Source organism: Hyaena hyaena, unplaced genomic scaffold (genome assembly GCF_003009895.1).
Source record: "Hyaena hyaena isolate Hyena2069 unplaced genomic scaffold, ASM300989v1 scaffold_62, whole genome shotgun sequence".
Taxonomy (NCBI): Eukaryota; Metazoa; Chordata; class Mammalia; order Carnivora; family Hyaenidae; genus Hyaena; species Hyaena hyaena.
Window position 1 is genome coordinate 1,453,086 of NW_024080694.1, and position 25,658 is coordinate 1,478,743.

General features: G+C 49.6%; 1 long non-coding RNA gene across 1 annotated transcript; it reads right to left on the minus strand.

Annotated features, from left to right (window-relative positions):
* On the minus strand, positions 1-25,374 carry LOC120231750. Its single transcript, XR_005528403.1, has 3 exons — positions 25,323-25,374; positions 18,477-18,542; positions 1-118 (listed from the first exon to the last, which is right to left on the minus strand). It is a non-coding gene; the product is annotated as an uncharacterized LOC120231750 (long non-coding RNA).
* Between the last annotated feature and the right edge of the window lie 284 nt (positions 25,375-25,658).

A 25,658-nucleotide genomic window follows, 5' to 3' on the forward strand; every position in this document is an offset into this window, starting at 1 on the left:
GTTACATGACTTGTCCAAGTTCTCTCGGAAGCAAGAGGTACCACAGTCAGTACCTCCACCATCTTCTTTCCGATGCAGGGTTCTTCCTGGACACAAAGAGCCACAGTAAACCATTGTCCTTGGGAAAGAAAGAAGAACATATTAGCAGCACTCTCATTAGAGTCAAAGACAATACAATATGCCCTTGGTGATCAGCACTGCTGTTCACCATCCTACTCGAGGGTCCAAACATCGTGACAGGTAGAGATAAAGGAAGAAAATGGAAGAAGAGAAAGAAGAATTCAGGTAATGGGGGGGGGGAGGTGCTCCTGACTGGCTGCAAGAGATTTAAGGAAACCATGTGTACACTGGTAAAGGTAGAATATTCTTCCTTCATATCTGAGCAGTTAGTACAGTCTGTGTCATCTTGGAGTCAGACAAAAGCGAATCCCATTGCCACCTGTCACTTATGTCTAGGTGACCTTGAGCAAAATTAACCTCTCTGAGTCTCAGTGTCCTGAGTAAATGGGAATAATCCCTACCTTGCTGGGTGGTCGTAGGACTTAAATGAGATGACAGAGCCTAGGGATCTGACCCAGACTCTGGAGCGATGCTAGTAGACCCTCGTCTCTATGATACTAGCTGCTGACCTTGGGCAAGTACCTCTCTGGGCCTGAATTTCCTTACCTGCAAAGCAGTGATGTTACCTGCCTCCAAGGGTCAGTATGAAGGTTAGAATAAGCTAATAGTTCTAAAGTACTTAAACAGTACCTGGCAGAAGAGTGCTGTATGAGCATCTGTGAAATTAAAAATCAGTATGAAAATGTACCTAAGGAAGAAGTGACTGGGGGGGGGGGGCAGGGGGGCGGCGGCTGTAGAGGAAGTGGGAAGCCCAGTGTGTGTTCTGGCCCAGAGATGACATAAAAGGATTCCCTGGCTCTCTTTCAAGCTGGTATGTTCACAGGGGACCGAGCACAGCACCCGTGTCCAGTGTGGGGGCCGACCGTGCACAGGGGTGGCTGCTATCAAGCCTGGGGTGGGCAAAGCGTGGGCGTGCTCCGCCCGAGGGAATGGTCCTCTTCCTGCTTCCCACCTTGGCGCCCCCAGGAGTGGGCTTCTTTGGATGCTGGGCACACACTTTTCTCTCCCAGGCTGCGGGAGGGCCCAGGCCAGCGGGACCGAAAAGGACACACGCCCTGGGAAGACCCAGCAGGCAGCTTGGAGGGGAGAACAGAGGGGCTCCAGAATCACACGAGGCCGCCTAGCCTAGCGAAACGCCCCTGGGCCGGCCACACACACACACACACACACACACACACACACACACACACCCTCTTTTGGGTGCTCAGATCAGCGTTCAAAGGGGAAGATTCAGCTTCTAAAGGAGGGGCTGTGAGGGCTTGACCACAGGCTCATCTCTGCAGGTCTCTGTTTCCCTTTCAAGGGGTGAGTCACGCTGCTGGAAAATGACAAACTCGGGTAAAAAAGATAATAGGGATGACACGCGTGACTCAGCTGATGTGGACGCCCACCCAGCAGGGCGCAGAGGCCCCACGTGGGCAGGGGGCTGCTTTGGGAAAAGGTGGATGGTTGTGAATAGGGAATCCACTCAAGATCTGTTTTTTTCTCATCTTGGTTGCGGACAGCGCTCCACGAGGTGTTTTATTCCCCATTCCCCCACTGGGAGCCCCGGGTCTGGGTGGCATTGGCGTTGCTCACAGGGGAGGGAACCAAGGGCCAGGGAGGAAGGGGCGTGTGCAAACCTTCCTTTGACAGTCGTGGAAAACAGCAGCTCCCTCCCAGGTCCCAAGGACCAGCCCCGCCCCAGAGGACTGCTCTACGCCTCACTTTCTCTCCCAAATCCTCCACCAAAGTGACTTTGGACACTGACGTATGTGTGTGTGAAATAACAGGATGTCCGGGATTTATTTTTTTTTCTTTTTTTTTTTCTTTTTATTTATTTCTAGGAGAGAGAGAGAGAAAGACAGCGTCAGAGAGAGAGGGGTCACAGACTGAAACAGGCTCCAGGCTCTGAGCTGGCAGGCAGCACAGAGCCCGACGCGGGGCTCGAACCCACGAACCGCGAGATCATGACCTAAGCGAAAGTCTGACGCTTAACTGACTAAGCCACCCAGGCGCCCCTCCGGGATTTATTTTAAAAAGTCTGTTCCCCGCTCTGAAATCATTGGCAGATGGTAGGTGGAATGAGACGGGCCAAACCCCGGGGGGAAGCGCGTAGGGGGTCCACCAAATTGTTCTCTCTCCCTTTGTGTCTGTCCTGCACTTTCCATAATGAAAACACCTTTGTTGTCATCTAGGAGCTTTGGTCCAGCCACTGTCCCTAGCCTTTAACCTGCTAGAGCAACCAGAGCCTGCTGGGAACGTTTGGACACCTCACTTCCCTTCCTGGGCCTCAGTTTCCCCAGAATCCTAGCCATCCTCTGATAAAGGAGAGGGTTGGCTCTGGTGCTCTCTGAGACTTTTCCAGCCCTGCTTCCCTGAGGCATCCCAACCTCTCGACGCCCCCAACCCCCGTGCCTGGTTTTGAATCCTGGGCCGACCACACACTTATTACATGACTTTGGGCAACTCATGCAACATCTCTAGACATCCACCTGCTGGTCTGAGAGGTGGCGATCATACTATCCACGTCATGGAGTTATTATAGGGAGTCATGGAGTTTATATTCATAAAACACTTAAGACGGTGGTGTTGCAGAAATCATGTTGAATAAAGAGAAGGGAAGATTGCAGAAGCTGGCTGCTCTTCTATGTCAGACTGGCAACTTTGTTCCCAGAGTGCCAGATAGTAAATGTTTTCGGCTTCACTGGTCACAGGGCTCTGTGACATCCAGGTTGAGGCAGCTTGAAGCTGATACCCACCTCCCTTGCCCTCTGTCCTCCTGGCCGCTGTCACCCACCGAGGCTCTATGTCCCAGACGGTGTTACCTCAAAACTGAAGTGAACTCACCCTCCGCATTGCACTTGAGCCGAGTGTGACATAAACTATTGTATTCGTTACGCCGCTGCAATGTCTGTGGCTTATTTAGGGACAGCGGCAGCGTAGCCCCGCCTGGCCTGACATGCAGGCAGCCCTGGAGGCTGTGGAGAAGGCAGCCGCCGCTCTCTCCTGGGTCCGCTGCGAGTTATGCAAACTGCCCTTGCTTTGTTTCTTTTCGTTGTCAGACGTGGATTCAAGCCCCTCTCCATGCTGGCTGCCATCTTCCCAACACCTTCTGATCTGCGCACCGCCTTCTCTAAGCCGCTACCCAGGATTGACCTTGACTCCCACACGGACCCGACTTTCCGCAGGACAGGACCACCTACAGGAATGTGTCCTGGGGTCACGTCAGGTGTGTGTGTGCGGGGGGAGGGAGGTCAGGTCAGACTGTCAATGCACATGGCGTTTCCTGTGACTCAAAACCCTTGCGCGCACATTTCAGTGCTTCAGCTGGGCCCGTCTTCTTGTACAGTTTTTGTATAATTGGCTTTAATGGGCACCAGGAGACATGTCACGTCTCCTCCCCAGGCTGCAATGCCCCTTGATGGTCACCCAGCTGAAGAGAACAGAACAATCTGAGAGGAATGGTCAGAAAGCACTGCTCATATCCACAGTTCTGTGACTTGCATATCACAGTCCCAGGTTCCCGGAGGGATCCTGAGAAATGACAGTTCAGAGGGAGCTGTGGTTTATGGGGACAGTTCTTTCAAGCTGGAAATCAGGATACAGAAAAAAAAAAATGCTTGGGTGCTTCTGTGCGGGGCAGGCTGGAGGATTTATTTGACATTGGGAGAATTTGGGGAATGTTACTGGTCCCGTGAACCAAAAGGAAAGCACTTTTGGCTCCTCTGTTCCCAAGGCAATCGGGGGGGGGGGGGGGGGGGGGGGGCAGTTATAACAGATCCTATCTTCTAGGGCCTTGGAGAAGGAAGAGCTCTTAACTGCTATCACAGGGGCTATGGGTTCTACCTGGCCCACTGGACGCTCTCCAAATAAGAAGCAAAGAAGGACTTGGAGGCCAAGCAGGCCTGCGTTCAAATCCTGGTTCTACCTTTCACTGCCAGGTGAGCCTCAGCATGTCCCTAAACTTCATTTGAATTCGGCTGGGATGGTGGACCTACTTTGAAGAGTGGGTGTGAGGATTATGTGGTGAAGGTCTGCAGACCCCAGGCTCTCAGAAGGTTTTGGAGCTAGAAGTACCACAGCTCACCCCTTCTCCTGCTGGATGCCAAGTACTTCTTTCACAAGGTACGAGGTACTCCTGCTATATACTAGGTACTTCTCCCACAAGGTACTAGGTATTTCTCCATCTAGGTTCTTACTCCTACTAGATAATAGATAGAAGGAACTATAGAGATTTTTTAAAAATACACTTTATTTGAATATTTTAAGCCTTTAGATCTGGAGACTGTCTTAGAGCAGAGGTTCATACTGTGTATTAGATGCTGGGTGGGCAATCATATCCATATTTGGGTATGGGAAGCTTTTTACAAAAACCCAATGCCTGGGCCCACCTCCAGGGGACTCTGATCCAAGTGGTCAGGGTGACTATAATCTACTGCTGGACTTGAACACCACAGTCCAGCACCTCCCTCCCACCAGAGGGACCCCACCCACACAGCAGTCACAGGTCAGGGTGCTAACGTTGATGGGGGTCCCTGCAAGCACCCAGACTTAGAAGTTCCGGCCTTGAAAGCCAAGCACCTGTCATGTGACTTTCCACCCTTCTCTTGAGAAAAAGGTTTGACAAACTCTAGGAGAACCCAGTACCTCAAGCCTGGGGCTCCTCCTTTCCCAAGAGATAATTTGTGGATGTTACAATAAAGAGAAGGGAAAGAAAGATGAGGTGTTCTTCAAAGTCTCTATATATTGCTGTAAATCATGAGATTTTTTTTTCCATGTCTGTGACTCTGTAATAAACCCATTAGAGATTAGAGGAAACGAGGCTCCCAGGGCCCCAAATGTGAAAGAAGAAATAGCAATTAAATGTCATTGTTGTCCAAGAATAAATGTCTCGAGTTTAAAAGAGGAAAGGAGGTCACCTCGCCTCTAGGAAAGCAGTGACCAAATTATGTCTTAGGACCTTGACCATGAAGAAGCTTCCTCGTGAGGGTGGGCGGGAGAGGGAGAGGGGAGAGGGGGTGGTCTTCACCATCCAGAATCATTTGAAACAATCCCAGGGAAGAAATCTCCGTGGCTGAGAGAGACACTGCCTGCAATGCAGGTGATGGTTGATCGTATCCCAATATTATCTTGAATAGAAAAGGGAAGGGGTCTTGTTGAAAAATCCACCTGCTGATCTATATCTCTTGGAATTCTAAACCTTTCACAGCCTGCCTGGCTAGTTTTTTAAATTCATTAAGAGGCTGGCTTGATAAAGGGAAACACTTCTGTTCTTTGGCCAAAACTTTTTCCCAAACACCTGCAGGGAGAGAGAGGGCAGTTTAAAGCATGAAAAGTAAAATGCAAGGAACAGTGTCAGAATCGAGGTGGATCAGAAGAAAGAAGGCAACAGGCAGGCTTGGAATGTTAACCCTGCTCAGTAGACAGATGTAACCCAATGAATACCAGTCCTTCCTTCCCCGTATCCCCAGGAAGACGACATTTCTGCCTTCCCTGTGAGGAAGCACAAGTAAAGCAGTCAAGATGAAGATCTGTCCCCAGCACTTCCACAGACGACAGATATATATGTTCCTGCAATTTCACACATCTGCGTGCCAAGGCAGGAAGGCGGGGGGGGGGGGGCATCTGTGGAATGTTCCTGAGATCACACCAGCTCCATGAACCCAGGGGCAATCTCATTACTCCTCTTTCCATGCCCCTTTAATCTTTATTCATGCCACCATGAATTTTTATTGCATGTCCTGGGCACACAGTAGGTATTCCAAGGGCCGAAAGGAAGTAGAAAGAGAGACTAAAATTCCTCAGACTTCATGGTGACATTCAGTCAGGAAAGAAGGCTGTCCTCTCTTTCAAACCGCCTTCTGCAGGCTTCAAATCACCCGAATCTCAGCCCCAGCCCTGTGCATCCCCCTCCACTCCCAGCCTGGGCTGTGACTTGAGCGAGTCATCCAGGTTCTCTGCACCCCAATCTCTTGCCGACTAAAACGATGGTAGTTGCCTTACCTTCCTTGCGTGGTTGCTGTAAGAATCAAGTACGTATACAGATGGGGTCTACATAGAATGGCATGGAAGGTGAGGAGGAGGGGACCTGCCCTGCCTCCCACCCACATGGCAGCTGTGGGTTGATATGGGGGGGAGGAGGCTGCCATTGATGGTGATGACCAGGATGATCACAGCCATGACAATGGCCTTGTAATCTCACAGTACAGATTCTGTACACAGACTGAGCAGCGCCTGGTCAGAGAGGAAATGACGCATTGGCAGGTCACTACCTCTCCCTACGAGCACACCTTGATTTAGGGCATAATCCTAAATAAGGAGACTCAGACTATTTAGTTTGCTTTCGCAAATCATTTCCAGCATTTTCTTTTTGTTTACATTAGGATGAGCACTCCTTGGAAGCTGTCAAAAATGCTCAGATAGGAATGGGTGGCCATGACTTCCACTGATACCCAAGGCTCCAGGCAATAATGCTGATATCCCGCCTCCCTGCCTGGTTGCTCAGTGAGCCTGTGCACCTGAGCTTTTGCAGGTGCACCCGATACTTCCTTGGGACCCATGGGAACAGCGAGGCCCTCCTCCCTCTATTGATGCTCTCCCACGATGTTGCGACAATCTTTCTGGACCAGAGACCAGAGGCGGGAGGAAGGCGACTAATGTTTATTGAGTGCTAACTAGGTACTTTACTTAATCCTCACAATTATCCTATGTAATAAAAATCATTACCCCATTTTATAGATGAGACAACTCGAGGTCTCGGAGATAAAGTGACTTGTCCAAGATCACATTGCTAATAAACAATGGGACTAGAGCTTGGGGGAGGCCTGGCTCAAAGCACTGTATGCTAAGTGATGTGGGAAATGCAGAGGTAAATATTCTGGGGGAAATACACCTTAGAGGAGTTTTTGGTCCAGGGAGGGAGACAAACAGGTGCAACTAACAGAAAACATTTACAAGGGACAATGTGAAGAATGGCAACATTCAGACCCCAGGATCCAGGAAGTCTTCGAAAAGCAGATGGCATTTGCAGGCGACCATGAAAGGGGTGGGAGGGTAACAGGAGAGTGGGGGAGGGGGTGGGGGAGGGAGGGGCATCAGGAAGAAAGGCTAGCCCTGCTGAAGGCCACGGAGTCCGAGAGCACTTGACAGATGCTGAGTCAGGAGGGTGGTGGCCACATCACCTCCCGGCTGCTAGTTCCTTTTCTTCCAGGGTAAGAGCCAGTCCTCCGGACAACTGGGCTTCTTGCCAAGCCGTGAACCGCCACTGTGGTGTCAGTCTCCAGAAATCCCCCCACCGTCCTTCATAGCCAAGTCATTCTTGATGAGACATGTTTCCGTTCCCAGCAGCCACCCCTCTTCATCCCCAAGCAGCGTGAGGCTCCCCTTGAACAGGTTTTTGTAGACCGTCATTTCCCCTATCATGGTGCTTATCAAAGCACATGGTGCTCACCAGTGTGTGTGTCTATAGCTTCCATGAGGCTATGAGCTCGCTGAGCACAGAGTGGAACACAGCACAGAGGAGACGACAGGCAAGTAAAGTGGGATGGTTGACTGAATAGATGAACCAACCAGGGAAGGAATGAGAAATGAGAAATGAGGCAAGAGAGGAAATTTGGGGCCAGGTTTTGAGTTAGGGGGTGGGCAGGGCTTTAAATGTCAGGTTGATTCGTTGTATTTTTATTGCGTGGACAACGGGGAAGCATTGATGGGGAAGCAGTGTGCCTTCCCGATGGGGCTGCATGCAGCAGACACGAAGAAGAGCCGGAGTGGGGAGAGGGAGGCTCCTTAAGAGGCTTTTGTGATGGTCCAGACAAGAAATGAGAAGGCGGCCACGCCACGCCACTGGCTTAAAGAAGCCTTTTCAGACTTGAACCAGAGGGCGGAGTGCATATCCAGGCTTCAGTAGCCAAGAGCTGCCCGCGATGCCTGAGGTGACCGTGTGGACAAGTCAGGGGAGGGTGAGAAATGGCCTTGTACACATAGGAACTCTTAAGAGCTGTGACACAAATACGTGGAAGCATTGGCAACGACACCCCTGGGAAACTGCCTATTATTTGACTAAGTCTCTGAGAAATCTCTGCTGATGGCCCGGCAGGACATGTGCCAGCCGGATCTATCACTGGAAGCCTCCGAGGGCTTCTGGGAGCATGTGGATTATGGGCTGTGGGAATCTCGGGTCATAAAACTTTCGCCCAGCTGCTCCAGTGCCTGGCTGGGCAATTAAGGAGGATTCTTTCAAGCAGATCAAAAGACTCTGGTGGGGTGATCTCAGGAAGCTTCCTGCCCTCCCTGCCAGGAAGGCAAGAGTCAGGTCTCATTATCCTCATTTTACAGATGAGAAAAGTAGGTTCCCTGGTGACTAAGTCCCTTGCCTGAAGTCAAACAGCCAGCAAAGGGTGGAACCCGAAATAAGCGTCTTGGTCACCCGAATCCCAGGACACTGTTGCTGCAGAGCCTCCCCTTCTGTGGAAGATGAACTGTTTCTGGGATGTCTCACATTCGAATGCTAGAGTGTGGGGTGGTCCACAGATGCTGTTCCCACCACTCAGCACACACAGATGCTTCCACGCACACGCACTGGTTTGGAATCTGCCACACACAGCATCAGATATTTGAAGATCTTCTCACATTAGCATTTTGTAAAACCCAGGACCCCAATCTAACAAGAACAACCCAGTTGCTCCTTGGCCCATTGAGGATGTAAACCAGCTCACAGAGCACACACAGTCCTAAAAATCATCTTATAGAACTTCTTCCCGCTTGTAGAGTCACACCTGGCTTCCTATCCCTGATCTGCCCTTGCTATTCTCAGGATCTGTGTAAATTACTTAACCTGAGTCTCATTCCCACACATAAGAACCAGAGATTTCAGACTGTCTCTCTAACTGGGTGGTTGTGAGGATTTGATGAGGTCAGGCATATAGAGAACACAGCCCAGAGCCCGGTATGGAGTAATCACCTAATAAATGTTAGCAATTACTGATCTCATTGGTCATACGAGTGACTTGAGTTTGAAAAGAAATTCATTCTCTATCTGTTAATCATCTGGATATTGAGAACATAAGTCTAAATCTTAGTATTGGGCCAATGCCCTCACTTCTAGACCAAGGAAGTTCATTTTTACTCTTAATAATCTCAACCACCTGCCATGTTTTAAATGAGGTGATGTATAACTCTTAATGCAAAGGATACTTGCTATGGTGAGAATATTCTAAGACTCACAGACATGGGTCTAGCTTGTCAAAGTTTTAGAATTCTCTCTGGAGTCTTGCCTTGTACTTCCTTGGTCTTGCCATTGTTGCCTGGTCATTAATGGGCCCAGCATCCAACCAATTAAAATCGACCCACAAAGAGAGGCCTGAGGCTGGTGCTGTGATGCAAGGTGGAATGTGCATCTGTGATCCCTGGACCCAACAGCACCTATGTTTGAATCAGTTTTATAGCATCTTATGACCTAGAGCTTCCATGAGTAACCCTCAACAGGACTAGAATTAGTAAATAAGCACCCCAGTTATCTCACCCCTCAATGGGGGAAATGCTGAGCTAAGCCACACTGCCTCTCAAAGGGTCCCTAGCACAATTGAGTCACAGGTGCCCACAGTGGCTACAGAATCATTCAGGCACCTTCCCTGGCTTCCTCCCTTCCCTGGCTCACTTACTCACCCCTACAGGAGCTTCCTCACATCACCTCCAAATTAACTGCTGGCATCCCAGTCCCTGCCTGGAGTCTGCTCTAGATCCCAAACTAAGGCAAATTCTTCAATGAAAAATACCCTTTACAGGAAAATAGCACAAATTATGTAACTATCACTACTACATTAGATAGACATTGCCACTGATATATGCTATGGAGCAAGTCAGAGAATCAAACCCCTGATTACGATGTGGTGCTCTGTCTCTACAGTGTGACCCCTCTAATACCAATCACTAGTTAACTGAGGATCAGGGCCTCACTCTCTAGTCGTATTAGCCCCAGCCATGGTTGTGATGTGAATGCTTGCAGAGTCTGTGACCAGCCAGCACTCAGCATTTGCAAGTGTTGGATTAGACTTCCCACAGATAAAAGACAGCTGCTCTTTCACTCAAACAGCATCAACTTCCCACCATTCTCTTTAATCATTTTCCTACCAGATTACAAACTTAAAAGGAAAATATAAATACACTCTCTAGTCCCTTTCCTGCATAATCCTCAGCAAGTCTTCACTTCATTGATGCAAGGTGTCTTCTCAATGATCCCTGATTAGCCACCTTCTCCATCGTCCCCATAAGAAAGGCGCCCTTCGCTCAGCTCTGCAGATGCTGCTAACAGATCTCTATTTTCCACCAAGACTTGTTAACTTTGGCTTTGAGGTCTCCTCCGTCCTTCTGAAGATTTCATGAATATTTGGCAATTTGAAACAGAATTACATAGTTAAGTTTGCTGTGCCCTGAAATGCTTTTTAGATTTTTACCTGTGTCTTAGAGTGGGTGTGTTAGTTTTTCTTTTCTGTGCAATACATTACAACGAACATAGAGGCTTAAAATGACACACCCTTATGTCCTTACAATTTCTGTGGGCCAGAAGGTCAGGCATAGCTTAACTCCACTTAGTGGTTCATCAAGCTACAATCTAGGTGTCAGTTGGGCCGTGTTCTCATCTGGAGACTCAACTGGGAAAGAATCCATTTCCAAGCACATTCAGGTTGTTGATAGAATTTTCTTGTGGTTATCTCACTGAGGGTCATGCCTTTTTGCTGGCTCTCAGCTAGAGGTTGTCCTGGGATCCTAGAGGATACCCTTAGTTCCTTGCCTTGGAGGCTTATCTACTTCATCAAGCTCACAGGGAGAGTTTCTGATATGACAGAATCTTACATGATGTGACCTAACTGTGAGTGACATCCCGTCACCTTGCCATATCTCATTGGTTAGGAACAAATCACGGCTCCTGCTGGCAAGCCAATTTGAAAACCACCTGTACTTCATATTTTTCTTTTAATTGATTCCTCCACTTTTTTTTTTTTACTTAGCCTCTTTTTTGGCAATAACATCCAGTAACATTTTCCTACCTCACTTTAAAATAAATGGCTAATGACTAATTATTTTTGATCATAATTTGCTCAACATCAAAATGACTTTTGCCTCGTCCCTGCTGTCCATGCTACACAGCCTCTGAGATGGTCCCCAGTGCTTCATATCTCCTGCCATTCAACCCCTGTGTAATCCCCTCCTGAGGATGGGCTAAGTCTAGCTACTTGTTTCTAATTAATAAACTCTGGCAAAAATGATGATGTCACCTCCAAGACAAGGTTACAAAAGACCATGACTTCTGCCTTGTGTGTATTCTCTCTTGCTCTCTCACTTGTTCACTGTGATGAAGCCGGCACCTTGCTGTGAGATACTCTGCGGAAAGGCCCATGTAGCAAGGCACCAAGGAGTGTACCAACCAGCAGCCGCTGAGGCACTGAATCCCCCAGAACAAGAGCCAACAAGGAACTGAACCCCATCAATGGGCATATGAGTGAGCTAGAAAGCAAGTCCTTCCCAGTCAAGCTTTAAGATGACTCCAGCCATCTGAGAGACAGAGTTGGAGGACTCAGTTACACCCTCTCCTGGATGTTGACCCCCAAAAACTCTGAGATACCACATGATGCTGTTTTAAGCCACTCAGTGTTGGGGCAATTTGTTGCACAGCAATAGATAGCTAGTACACCTTCGAACAATGGTTTGTGCCCCACACTTAGAAAATATAATCCTAAGGGGCAGTGTCAGATGCTGTTTCAGTGGGGTAGGTGGGTTAATGGTGGAAAGTAGAGACAACTTGAGTGCAACGGTCGGAAGGTTTCCCACATGCGTCTTTACAAGCCTGCCTTGGGGCTTGTACAAGAACTTGTGAGGGGAGAGGCTGAAACAGAAGAGAAAAAAAATGGTATTTCCTTAAAATCTCCACCAGCTACTGAGAAGCAGGGTGGCCCTGCCTATGGCTCATGTAAACAGGTAAGATGCAAACAGAGATGGGCATTCTTCTTGGGTCAGCACAGAACACAGTGATGCCAGAGACAGTGACCCCAGCACAGATACCAGCCAACAGCAGCCTTGGCAAGGGCCTCCGAAGCTTGTCTGTGGACATCAGAGCAGTCAGCTACAGCCAAGAAGAGGGAGAGTAAACAGAACACTGGAGCCAGAAGGACAGAGTTCACACGGACACAGGAGCCATCCCCTGGAACTTCCAGAAATAACCGAGGTGAGGTCCTTGTCAGGGAATCCTAGACAGTGGGGTAAGAGACTGGAACAAGGTTAGCATAAGGTAAACATAAATATTTATTGATGGTTGAAAACACAGAGAGTGTGATGGCTACAGAGACCCTGATCTTCCCCCAAAGACTTGGGTCTCTGGGGACTCAGGAATATAACACACTTTTCTTTCTGATGGCGTTGTAAGCCCCAGAGTGCAAGGATCCGCTTTGCCTTCTAGCGTGATATTGTACGCTGAACACTCAGTGAAGAATACAGATGGGGAGAAAGACACCGTAGTCTCCCATTTAATGATTTGAATACAAATAAGCTTATGCCTCACTCCCTTGACCTTGTCCCTTGGCTAGAGATTGCTTTTTCTGCAGGGTCTGCCAAAGGCAGAAGCCTATATGTTCAGTGTTGCCCAGTGCAAACATCAGCCAACCACCTTCCGCCTCATCACACCGCAGCCAGACTCCAGCTCAAATTGTTGAAAAGCACAATCTCAAGGCCCTGTCAGGCTGAAACCTGTCCTCAAGCTCTGGGTGAACCATCAACCCAGAAAATGGGGGATAGAAGAAAGTATTAATACATACATGAACTGTTTCCAGAATAATAAATGATACTGTTTTTGTTTTTTTTATTTCTAGGAGAGAGAGAGAGAGACAGAGCAAGCAGAGGAGGGTCAGAGAGAGAGGGAGACACAGACTGAAATAGTCTCCAGGCTCTGAGCTGGCAGTCAGCACAGAGCCCGACGCGGGGCTCGAACCCACGAACCGCGAGATCATGACCTAAGCGAAAGTCGGACGCTTAACCGACTAAGCCACCCAGGCGCCCGATACTGTTTTAAACCATTAAGTGTTGGGGTAATTTGTTACACAGTGTTACATAACTAATACACCTTCAACTGATGGTTTGTGCCCCACACTCAGAAAGTCCCATCCTAAAGGAGCAGCATGAAGACACCATTCCAATGGGGTAGGTGGCATAATGGTGACGTAGAAGAACTGCAGGGGGTGGCAAGAAAGTTAGATAAGAAACCAAAGCCTTGGTTTTCGCTCCAGCTGTACCAAGGCCTGCCAGCTGTGTGGCTCAGTGAGATCATTTCCTCTTCTGTAAAGTGGAATTACTGATAAATGCCTTTCTTATGTCACACTGTTATTATGAGACTAAAATTACAGAACCCAAGTGAAAGCTTTGTAATATGTGAGGTTATATACCAAGGAAGGGGTTATAATCATCAACATTATCATTATCATCTTTATGGCTGGCTGTTATAAGGTAAAACTAACAAAAGTTTGAATGTCTCAGGTCAAAGTCCAACCAAGTAAACAGAAACCACTCTGCGTATTGGGAACGGGAGGAAATCCATATGGGGAATGAGTTACACAGGTGATGGAAGGGCTGAAAGCTCCATTAGGAAACAAGGAGGCATCCCGGAAATTAATTATGGCAGGAAGCCACCACTGCTTCTTAGCTGGAAGAGCAGAGAAGAAGGCATAGGGTCATAGGAAGCCAAGTCCTGAGTTCACCCTACAACCCTGGTGGGATCCAGAGCCAAGGATGAAATGCAACCCCTGAAGGCAGAGGGGAGGAGAAATACCCTGATTATGGTCTTTCAATAATGCTCCATTGTTCCCCAGTGGCTGGACCAAGCCAGAAACCAGCTGACATGAGAGTGACGAATGGACCTGGAGCCAACATGCCCTGGGCCAAAGAAGTCTTCTAGTTATTGAGAAACGCACTGATAGGCTAGAAATGAGAGTAGCAAAGCAAAGAGAATCACAGTCACAAGGACTTAGACCCCAAAAGATCATGGGACTTCATCCGGTCCAAGCCCTCATCTACAGAAAAGGCCCCAAAGAAGCAAATGGTGTGACTTGCCCAAGAGTATGACAGACAGCGTGGAGCAGTCTGGAACCCCAACACCTGAATTCACAGCTCCTTCCACAACATGAACTTCACAATGATGAACAGCAGGGGCACTTGGGCTCAACAAAGGGTTGTGTTCCAATAGCCGATTTCCAAGACAGTTGTGCAGACCAGGGAACTCATTTTCCCATAGAAACAAGGTTATTGTGGCTGATTATGTTCCCAGACTGGCTATTGAATATCTATTTAGCCTACAACATGAGGAAGTAAAGGAACCTTCCTACTCTGAATTAATGAGAAATCGAAAAGCTGATCGTATCTTTCTTCCAGGGCAGAACAGAAGAGAGCCCTCTCCCTCATCTCCTCCATGTGGCACACCGGCTAAAGTTTCTCCTTGCTCTGCCATTAAGGCGATGTGGTGAGGGGGAGGAGAGGAGCTCCTTGCCTTCTGTCTGGTGACAAAAACCTCCTTCACCACCTGGTCCCTTTCCAGGACAGGGTGCTTCAACACCCCGTGCAACAACCAGACCAGAAGAAGCTTCTGGAAGACTGAAAGCGCATCGTTTTTCTATTTTGCGCCTTACAGCTTTGCGCACATGGTGCTCACCCAATCGTACGATTCTCGCCCACAACTGAGTCTTCCCCAGCGGGGTCTGAATTAACATCTTTGGGGTGGGTGTTGGGGATGAGTATAGTCATTATAAAGTAATTTTCTGTTTAGAAAATGAAAAAAAAAATAACTCCTTTTGTTTTCATGCTAGAAGTTAAAGACAAATGGGCACAAAGAGGCACGGCTGGCGAGGGTGCTGGGGAAGCCGGAGAGATGAGCGTGTTCTCTTCCAGGACGTGAGGACTCCATTCTCAGGGGCCACAGTGAGTTCACTGCCCTGTGGTTGGGCAGAGATTTTCTCAAATGGTTGTCAGGTTGCCCGCACTTGATCTTCTGGTTTTTACACGCGCCACCTGCAGCTGGGGAGCTCCACTTCCAGGAAGCAACCACCCAAAAGAGAGAAACTACCCATCTGGCCAAAAATTAGAACAAGGGCAGAATTCCTGGGAACTGAAGATGAAATGAAACGTGGCAGCCAACCGGAGAAATGGAAACTGAAATCCATTTTCTGCTCAGCTGGCTGACACGCAGCGCTACATTTCCTCAAACCCTGACACCACCTCCCAGCTGAAGAGGACAGGAAATCAGAGTCTGTGCAGCTTTGCCAGCATTCACATGCCAGAGCCCTTCACGGTGAAGCTTCCTCACTGTGCAGAGGAGGAAGAATTGTTCCCCATCCTTCACCCCATGCCCTTGCTCCTTGTTCCCATCTCACTAGGTCAGGGCTGCCATATATGGTCACACACGCAGTGCACTGCACAACTCAAAAGGGGCCATTGTCCATCCGTTGCAGCGTGAACGGCGTCCCCAGGAGTTGTGCAAGGCTTCTATGAGAACACAGCTTGCCAGTTACCTTGTATTGAGGCTGAAACCTATAAAACCATGAGCAGGTAGCTGAGTTCCAGTCACTTCTATGTCCCTGGCACCTAACAGTGCCTGGTACAGAGTAGAACCTCAATATAAACCCCCAGGGATTTAAGAAGCAATGAATTTCAGGGGCACCTGGGTGGCTCAGGGGGTGAAGCATCTGACTCTTGGTTTCGGCTCAGGTCATGATCTCACGGGTCACGAGTTCGAGCCCCTCAGGGGGCTCTGCGCTGACAGTGCAGGGCCTGCTTGGGATTCTCTCTCCCCCGCCCCTCTCTCTCTGCCCTTCTCCTGATGGCTCTCTTGCTCTCTCAAAATAAATAAATAATCTTAGAAAAATTTTTAAGTAATGAATTTGAGAAGAGTTAGTATCACTCTTAGACAAAAAAAATAAGTAATTATTTGAAATGGGAGCAAAATCCTTACTAGAGTATTGATATTCCTTGAACCAACCTTAGATACTTTAAGAATAAATATGATGCAGTGACTAAGGTCTCTGGCCCTGGGATCAGAAGGATCTGGGTTTGAATTGCAACTCCATAACTTACTAAGTAAGCTATGTCAGGGACATTCCGAAACCTCCTCAGCCTTAATTTCCTCATCTGTAAGACTCAACTGAGATAATGCCGGAGCATAGTGTCAGATAATACATAGTAATGGTCAATACAGCATTTTTTTTTAAGTAGGCTTCGCGCCCAAGGTGGAGCCCAACACGGGGCTTGAGCTCACGACTCTGAGATAAAGACCCTGAGATCAAGACCTGAGCTGAGATCATGAGTCAGAGGATTGACTTACTGAGCCACCCAGGTGCCCAACGGTCAGGCCAATATATCTTAGTTGCAATGAATAAGTATGTTACTAAAGGCGATGAAGTGATACAACAATAATCCCCAAAGGCTAATTTTAGCTACCAATATTTTTAACCCACAAGAAGAAATATGTGCACGATATAGTAGGTGCTAAATTAATGCTTATTGAATGCGGGTGGGGGAAGGGGGAGAATGCGTGGGTGGGGAAAGCGTACCGAACTGAGAATCAGAAGAGATACAGACTCAAACCTGCCGTCACTAGCTTTGTAACTTTGAGTAAGTTTCTCAGTCTCAATGCTCCTTTTTAATAAGGGCATGGGAGGCTGTCTCGGGTCCTTTCCTCAGGATTCCCTCCCACAGAGAGGAGGGCCCCTGCCCCTGCTTATTTCTGCAGTGTTCCCTCACTACCGGCAGGTGGTGCTGCTGAGTTAAGAAGGAAACCCGTTTTTCTGCAGCCTGGTTCCCAGCTGCCAAGTTTCTGTATTAACAGCAGACTGGGAATTAGGGAAATCACTAACTTGTTGCTGAAAATGCCTGAGGCAGTAAAAGAGTCATTCCATTTCCTTTCTTGCACTTGGCTTCTCCGGGTGCCATGAAAGCACCATGGGTGTGGGGAGGCAGCTGGCCCTGGATTCCAAGTCCAGTTCCATAACATCCGGCCGGTGACCTTGAGCTAAGGCATTTGCCATCTTGGGGCCCCCTTTGTAGTCTGCAAAATGAGGATAATAATACACCGCCTCTGGAATGTTGGGGAAATTAATTAAAAGCGCTCGTCAATTAAGGAGCACTGTGTCTGGCACATAGTAGATATTCCAAAAAAAATGTTAGTTCCTTTACGTTGCCCTGCTTTCATTCACTGGGACCACGGTCAGTGCTGGACCAGAAATGAACAGAGTGTGGTGATAGAGCAACGAGGAGGCAGCTTTCCTAAGGGAAAGGACCTTTCCTAAGGTCCTCTGCTGGACCAGAGGACATGCCATCTGAGACGGGATGGCTGAGGGGAAAGGGGTCCCAAGCAAAAGAACCAGCAAGCGCAAAGGACTAGCCCTCTCATCCAGCTTTTCCTCAAGCCCCCCTCCCCCGTCCCTTACAAACTGACCCACAACCCAGTGGCTCTGTCCTCAGAGCCCCAAGGCGCACTCTAGGACAGCAGTCATTTGCCCCTTCGTATATTTTATGTACCCAGTCACATCTCTTTGAGGACCAGGATTGTGTTTTCCTGACCTCTGTCTCCCCGGAGCCTGGCACAGCAAATGCCTTAATGAACAAATGACGCAATGGAAGTGCCACCTTGGTGTTCACACCAAGTGTCTTACTGGCTCTGTTTGGGTGCGTGCATCCTGACCTTTAGCTGACACCCGTCTGCCTATCTCGTGCTTGGTACATGGTGGATGCTCAAAAATGCTTCCTTTGTTGAATTTGAATTGCATTTTCACTTACTGAGCAACTGCTGTGTGCAAGGCACCAGAATGAGCACTGGAGACAGAAAGATGTATGGAGGGCCATCCAGGGCCAGGGGGCTCCTTCTAGAAAACTAACAGTATAGGGGCCCATACTGTGTTCCTACCTCATGAACTAAGTGCTGGAATATGCTTAGTGGAATATGCTCTTCCACTGATGCCTCGCGAAACCCTGCGAGGTTGGGGCTATGATTGTACCATTTCACCGATGGGGAAACTAAAGTTCTGGCAGGGAGACGTGCACAAGGTGACAGAGCCCAACTGAAAGCCAGGTGTCTGGCGCTAAAGCCCAAGCCAGTCACCACTTTGTCATGTGTATATCATTTAGATGTGTGTTCAGTTTGGGAGAGCCAAGGCATGGGAGAGGGTTGAACAAGAGTTGCCAGAGGACAGTGGGTGTGAACTAGACCTTGAAGGACGGGAGAGGAGTTTTCCAGTTAGGATCACAGTGGCAGTGGGGAAGGCGCAGGAGAGAGGAAGAAGGAACGTTCTAGACAGAGTGGGGAGATGTAACAGCCTAAGGAAAAGATGGCGATGGTTGGGTACCTGACTGGGAATCACGGGCCGTTCCTCCTCTCAGGAGAGTCGAGAGCTGGGTCTAGAGCAGGCCACCTGGCAAAAAGGAACACAGGACTGGAGACTCTGAAAAAACATTTTCTTTTTTTTTTTTTTTAATTTTTTTTAATGTTTTTATTTCTAGGAGAAAGAGAGAGACAGCGTGAGCAGGGGAGGGTCAGAGAGAGAGGGAGTCACAGACTGAAAACAGGCTCCAGGCACTGAGCTGGCAGTCAGCACAGAGCCCGACTCGGGGCTCGAACCCACGAACCGCGAGGTCATGACCTAAGCGAAAGTCGGACGCTTAACCGACTAAGCCACCCAGGCGCCCCTGAAAAAACATTTTCTAGAGATACATTTAACAAATGGGAAATTTTACCCTTCTTTAGTAGCTGACCTGTGTGGCTTGCCGGCCTCTAGGCTGGGCGGTCAACATACAAAGGCCCCAGACACTTATTCGACACGCACTGAACACCTGCTACGTGCCAGGCACGGACCACTGAACGCCCCTTCTGCATCACTAATGTCGAACTGTGAGGGCACTGGAATAATGGAGGTTAGAACCTCTCTGGGTTTGAATCTCAACTCCAGGACTCCTGTGGAACCGCGCACAAGTTATTTCTCCCCTCTGTGCCTCAGTTTCCTCACCTGTTAAATGGGAATGCTGATAACAGCTATAATGTAAGACCATTGCATTAAATGAGTTAACTCGTGGGAAGGGTGGAGGACACAGCCCAGCAGGTAGTAAGCACTCAGGAAAAGTTGGCTACTACACGTGTGGGCTTCTACTGAACGTATGCTCCTTATGTGATGCCGATAAGCACCAGGCACTGGGCTAGACGCAGAAGGTTTAGCGATGAGTAAGACCAGGCCCTTTTCTCTTCAGTGGGGCAGGGTCTAGAAAGAGTGAGGTTTTGAAAAGAAGTGATTATAGCAGAGGGAACTAAGTGCTCCCCCCTCCCCGAGCTTTAGGGAGACACACTAGGTTCTAAGTTCTGCTTAAGGAACAAAGATCCCTCAGCAAGAGATGCAGCTGGTGTCTGGGTTCACACCAGAAGCCATGACATTTTAAGGGTCTGTGATTTAAAGGGTGTTGAGAAAGGGAAGGAGGTCCAGGCAGGGGAGAGGGCACATCATGCAAGGTCTAAGCTGGAAACGGTGTGGTCATTTAGGCAGAACAGTGAAAAGCTGTCGTGCCAGAAGCAGAGGGCAGGTGTGAGAGCTGTGGACGGAAAGAGGCCTTGAATGCCGGGCTAAGGCTTCAGACTTGTTCCTAGAAAAGCCGGAATCACCGAAGTTTCTGATCAGGGCAATACTGAGCAAAAGGGAGCAGTCCCTCCTCCACTCCTCTGTATCTCCGCCCCCCCCCCACCGCCCCGACCCCAGGAATCTGGGCCAAGGCAAGATTCTCAGGCTTCTAATTAACGCACCCCACCAAGGAGCCTGAGCAGCCTCCATATGGTGCGTAAATAATTTACAGTGACGGAGCGTGTTTATGTGGGATGGCAGCCAGCCGCCTCGCTCCTTCAGCCTCAGTGCTTCCTCTCGCTCGGCTGGCCAGGAGGACCCACAGCCAGGAGTCAGAGGCCCAGGAGCACCCAAAGCCTTCCTCCGGCGTGGCCCGCCCCTCGGAAGGCAGACATTTCACAGGCCAGGAAGGCTGCGGAGCCCCTCGGCCCGGCTCCTAGGGACATCGCGTGCAAGTCCAACCCACAAAGACCTCACAGGCCCTTGTCTGTTCTCAGCACACATCTCGGAAACAAGTCACAAAGGTCTGACGTGGCCGAGGGGATGGGGCGGGGTGGCCGAGGCATGGGGAGCCCGGATGCTGCCTTAGGCTGCAGAGGCTCAAGGCCTAGCTCGGTCGCCGACGGTCTGGGCGAGGATGGTCACTACGTCCGATTTCCCTGCCCTTGAGCCTGCTCCCAGAGGACCCAAAAGCCTATGTACCATGGCGGAAATTAAACCAGTCTGCCAAATGCAGGAATCACAAATGTGATGTCGATTTAGAAGAAAAAATATATATACTTTGGTCTCCCTCCCTGTGCCTGGCTCGGATCTCCTTAAAACCTTAGAATTTCCTAAACAGAAAGGAATCGAGGTGCCTTTTGTTATGTTAAATGAGGTAACTTCTGGAAAGGCCGTAGGTCACCTAAGGCTGAGGAAACCTCAAGGTTGGAAACTTCAGCTCCACCCTCTGACCCCAGAGAGGGAGGCGCGGAGGTGGGGCCTGGGGCTGAGTTCTGCGGCCAATGGCCAGTGAGCAAATCAGTCATGCCTCCTTGAAAACCCCAAGAAGAGGGGTTTAGGAGAGCGGAGCCAGAGCACCTGACACATTGCTGGCCCCCAAACTCCATGGGGACAGAATTTCCTGCATTTGGGACCTCGCCCTACGGATTGCCCTTCATCTGACTGTTAATTCATCTCCTTCAATATCCTTTGTAATAAACCAGCAATCCAGTGAATAATCTGGGTGTCTGAGCTGTGTGTGAGCTGCTCTGGCAAATTCACTGAACCCACAGAGGGGATTCTGGGAACCTCTGAAAAAGAGCCAGTCGGTCGGAAGGACAGGTGACAACCTGCCCTTGTTCCCGGCATCTGAACTCGGGACCGTCTTGTGGGACTGAGCCCTTAGTCTGCGGGGTCTGAGGCAACCTCGAACAGCAGCAGCGAGGGTCAGAATTTAGATTACAGGGCACCCGGGTGTTGGCAGAGGATTGATCGATGGTGTTGGAAAAAACACACATCTAAACAGGTGGCAGAATCATAGTGATGAAGCCAAAACAATGTCCGATGTAAAATCACCCCGGAACCCACACCGAAGGCACATTCAGCTACGCTGTGGCACCGAGTTTCAGCAGATGCACCTTTGTACCTAAACCAAGTTGGCAAGACATTGTGAATTCAAGTGGGCGTGGAAGCTGCTTCAGGATAGCAAGTAGCAAGAGGTTGTTTGCTTAGATCTCAGCAGAGGAGGAAATGGTTAAATTGGATAAGGACTCCTACCAGATAGGATTAGCAAGAAAGCTTCCAGAGTTTACCTAGGTAGCCTTGGATTGTATTAAGCTCTTGCTGCAACTCTGAATTATCTTGTTAAATATACTAACTTGTAATATTGAGCAACAGAAAAACTTGGCAGAGGCTTCATGTTAACACACAGACATGCACACACACACACACACACACACACACACACCAGTTCTCATTATTCATGGTAATGAAGTTCCACAAAGTTACCTTGAACGCTGAATTAGTGATTGCTGTATCATTGCTCACCGGGGAAATGAAAGGGTAGGTTCTGGGGGGCCTCTGCCCACAACATTTTCATCAACCCATCATCAATACATAACCTTGTTTCATGCGTGTTTCTGTTTAAAGGCACCTTATTGAATATACATATTGTTGATTCACTAGCACTGAAGTCAGGGCCAACTCTAACACACCTGCTTTCTCCAGAAGGCACATCACAGCCTCTGTGCTTAGGGAGGGGGCCATTTTCAACAGCAAAATCACACAAAACAAAACAAAACAAATGCCAAGCTGCTCAAAGCATGGGACTCATAAGCTACAAAAGGACCCTTGCTTATAGGACACGGGCTGAAGCAAGATGCCTGAGCATCGCCCAGCGTGGTCGAATTTTGTCACCGCCCTGCACATGTCCTTGAAGGGCTACTAGGGCGATGAGTATCGATTTGGGGGTTACAAGCAAATATTAGCCCAGTAGGCAAATTTACAAATACAGAATCCACAAATAATGAGGTTGAACTGTGTGCCTGTGCGTGTGTACGTGTGTATGTATTGCATGTACGTCTAATACTGTGCGTGTGCATATGTGTGTGTCTATGTGACTGTGGGCCCCAGGGATGCTGGCAGCTGCAGCTCCGACCCCTGCCCCCCACCCACGCCCTCCGGAGAGATGAGGAGCAGCTGCAGGGAGGTTTGGCAAGCTCCTGGACGGCAGAGCTGGGCCATCACTCTCTCTGCACGGCACTACTACTGCCTCGGTGAGTGCTGAGCCAAAGTTTTCTCTGTAGACTATTCCAAACAGCCTGCACTGCCCTCTGCCCGGAGGTCATCCCCTAACGTGACCTCCTGGTTAGTGACGACTTAGCCCCAGAGGCTCACCCAGCAGCCTCCTCCCTGAAGCCTTACCTGGCTTCCTCACAGGTAGCCCCCACTCCCGCCTCCGCGCCACCCCTGCGCATCCCCGTGTTAGAATTCCTTGCACTGTCTGCTTCCTTGCCTAGACTGCTGGACCCAAAAGGCAGAAACCCTGTCTTGTCCATTTTTATATTCCCAGCTCCCGGCACAGCTTTCCACGACCAGGGGCTGTTGGTTTTCTTGAATCACTGACAGCAGAAATAGCAGGGCCAGTCAAGGCCAGCCAGCCCCAGGACACTCAGGGTGGGGTCCGTGGCAGCAGAAGCAGCCTCACCCAAGAGCTTGTTAGAGATGCAGATTCCCCAGCACCCCACCCCCCGCCAGATGTACAGGGTCAGAATTCCTGGGAAGGGGGCCTGGCAAGGTGTAATGTAACAGGTTTTCCAGAATATTCTTAGGCCTACTAAATTTTAGAAGCTCTCAATCTGTTCTACTCCCCCATCTCCTTTGGAGACTGGTGAAGGGACCTATTTCCCCAAAGTCACACATTTGGGGGCGCCTGGGCGGCTCAGATGGTCGAGAGACCGATTGGGTTCATGATCTCGCCGTTCGCGGGTTCGAGCCCCATATCGGGCTCGCTGCTGTCAGCACAGAGCCCGCTTGGATCCTCTGTCCCCCTCTCTCTGCCCCTCCCTTGCTCGCGCAGCTCTCTCACTCAAAAATAAATAAACATTAAAAAAAAAAAAAAGCCCTACATTTGGCTAAGGGCATCCCACTGCGAAGAAATCAATGCAACCGCTCCCTGAAAGCTGCCCTTCTCGGTGCTTCTCCAGACGAGAACGGCTCTCATTTTGGTTCTCATTCATGGGCTTCTCTGCTCTGCTCTTCTCCTGTTCCCTCTTCCTCCTCCTTCTTCTTCTTTCCCTCTCTTTCCCTGTCTCTCGCTCCCACTTCCCCAGCCCTCCCTTTCCTCTCTCATCTTGGAGCAATAGCTTAACACTCTCTGGACACCTATTCGCCCTGCTTGTCGAATGGAAATATCCCTGCCTCTTCTCTGGCCCGCTGGGGTCAATGAAAAGGACACATTGTTACCTCCAAGGGGATGCTTGCATGATGGGTGGAGAAAAGGACTGGGAAATTAAAGCGGTCAGCTCCAAGGGCAGGAATGACCTTGAAGCTCTTCCTCCATCAAATCACCTTCCCTGTCCCCCGTCCCCCCCCACCCCGCCACAGCTGGCCACCCCTCCTTCCGCTGTGACAACGGGGCTTGTTTTCCTCTGAGTGGGCTCTGGGTTATACATACAGGCAACTAGGTGAACGTTCTGGAAGGCCCGTTAGGGTTTCTCAGAATGAGTCATTTTTTCAAAAATAACAAAACCTCCCGGCATCACTTGATTTCAGCATTCTCGCCAGGCTCTGTAACCTCTTTTGCAATTGCATTCCAAGCACGCCTGACTTCTTTCTCAGGCCTGCTGGCAAGGCCCCCTCCCTGCAGGACTTTGCTGATAGACAAAGAAACCAGGCCCAGGATGTGCAGGCCCCGGTACAGAACACATTTAGATTGCAGAGGACAGGCGGGGGGGGGGGGGGGGGGGGGGGGGGGGGGGGGGTCGTCTGGAGGCTGTCGAGGGCAGTGGGCAAGGGGCATGAGGTCAGAGGGGCTGCCCTGGCTTCTGACCCACAACTACTCACTGGAATTTGACAAACCACCGTGCTACAGTGCCTTCATCATCCTAATTGGGACCGGCCAAGAATCCCAAGAGAGATAACTACCACTTTTTTAAAACATGTCACCATTGTACAGAGCACACTTCACTTCCATCACCTCCTGCGCAAATGAGGACAGTCAATGCTCCCGGAGCCTTGGAGACCTTGACCGTCTTGCCCCAGGTCTCGCCATTGATGATAGTCTCTGCTTATCAGGCCAGGCACTGAACCAGTGGTATCTCAAGGTTATACCCTTTGAGAATGGGTATAACCCATGAATGCCCACAGGTGGGGTATTATTCTACCCCTTTTCTAGATGGAGAAACTGAGGCTCGGAAAGGTTAACTAACTTGCCCAAGATCACACAGAGAGGGGCAGAGCTAGAACCGGAACCCAAGCATGCATGGCTTCAAACGCCACGTCTTCCAGTGCATCACATGCAAACACTGCCCTCAAAGCCCCGGGCACCTTCTTCCATTGGCACTTAGCGTCATGGGTGTCAGGGGACACCTGAGGTATCTTTTGTCCTCTGAGCTCTTTAGATCAAGGGGAGTGGTGCGTTTCATACCCTAGCCCATTGCTGTCGTTGCCGTACCCACGGGATCCTTGTTGGGTAAAGGCAGGGGTGAGCCCCACCTCTGGCCCTCGGACTGCAAACCCGACGTGTCTCCTGAACACACGGCCACTCCCATTCCAGAGGCATCAAAGCTTGTGGTACCCGAGGAACCCCAGATCTAAACTTGACTCCTGTACCTCTGGGCTGCGGTGAAGACACCTTGCCCCTCTGGACTCCCGCTTTCTCATTTGGACAAATATGTTGCTGGACAGGAGATACTCAAAGGGCCCCTGGACTCTTGCAGATGACGCTTCTGAAAGTAGATTGAGTTTTACTCAAGAGCACAGGACCTAGCATGTTCATTGATGGAATTTTTTTTTTTTGCAAAATAAATAAATAAATAAATAAATACAGGGTGGAGCAAAAGTCCACAGAGCTTGTAACATTGGCCCCGTGGTATTCTTCACACTTACTGTGTCTCTGTCAGATCCCGGCAGAAAGGAGAAGTGGCAGCTCAGAAGCCTCATTGCTTAGTGACTAAAATCCTGTGCGAGTGGAACATGTACGTGTGCCCCCAGTATCGCTCTTGGGCTTTGCTTCCGCTTGGAGACTCATGCTAGATGTCACTTCTGCCACCCACCCCCTGCCTGTCACCTCCATCGCCCATCGCCGGGCCGAGCTGGGCCGATGACCCTTCCCCGCGCTTACCTCGGGGCACACATCCCTTTGGCATTGAAACTGCCTGCTTATTTACCTATCTCCCAGGAGACTGTGCGACCGCGTCTGTTTATCTGCTTCCTACTACCCTC